This window comes from Bison bison, unplaced genomic scaffold (assembly GCF_000754665.1).
Source record: "Bison bison bison isolate TAMUID 2011002044 unplaced genomic scaffold, Bison_UMD1.0 scf7180017864315, whole genome shotgun sequence".
Lineage (NCBI taxonomy): Eukaryota > Metazoa > Chordata > Mammalia > Artiodactyla > Bovidae > Bison > Bison bison.
In genome coordinates this window covers 207254-208114 of record NW_011494887.1, presented here as the reverse complement: position 1 = coordinate 208114, position 861 = coordinate 207254, and positions in this window count along the sequence as shown.

Here is an 861-nt window from a genome sequence, read left to right as displayed (position 1 = left end):
CAAAGTAATGTCTTTGCTTTTGAATATGCTATCTAGGTTGGTCATAACTTTCCTTCCAAGGAGTGAGCATCTTTTAATTTCATGGCTGCAGTCACCATCTGCAGTGATTTTGGAGCCCAGAAAAATAAAGTTTGACACTGTTTCCACTGTTTCCGCATCTATTTCCCATGAAGTGATGGGACCGGATGCCATGATCTTCGTTTTCTGAATCTTGAGCTTTAAGCCAACTTTTTCACTCTCCACTGTCACCTTCATCAAAAGGCTTTTTAGTTCCTCTTCACTTTCTGCCATAAGGTGTCATCTGCATATCTGAGGTTATTGATATTTCTCCCAGCAATCTTGATTCCAGTTTGTGTTTCTTCCAGTCCAGTATTTCTCATGATGTACTCTGCATATAAGTTAAATAAACAGGGTGACAATATACAGCCTTGATGTACTCCTTTTCCAATTTGGAACCAGTCTGTTGTTCCATGTCCAGTTCAAACTGTTGCTTCCTGACCTGCATACAAATTTCTCAAGAGGCAGATCAGGTGGTCTGGTATTCCCATCTCTTGAAGAATTTTCCACAGCTTATTGTGATCCACACAGTCAAAGGCTTTGGCCTAGTCAATAAAGCAGAAATAGATGTTTTTCTGGAACTCTCTTGCTTTTTCCATTTTCCAGCAGATGCTGGCAATTTGATGTCTGGTTCCTCTGCCTTTTCTAAAACCAGCTTGAACATCTGGAAGTTCACGGTTCACATATTGCTGAAGCCTGGCTTGGAGAATTTTGAGCATTACTTTACTAGCGTGTGAGATGAGTGCATTGTGCAGTAGTTTGAGCATTCTTTGGCATTGCCTTTCTTTGGGACTGGAATGAAAA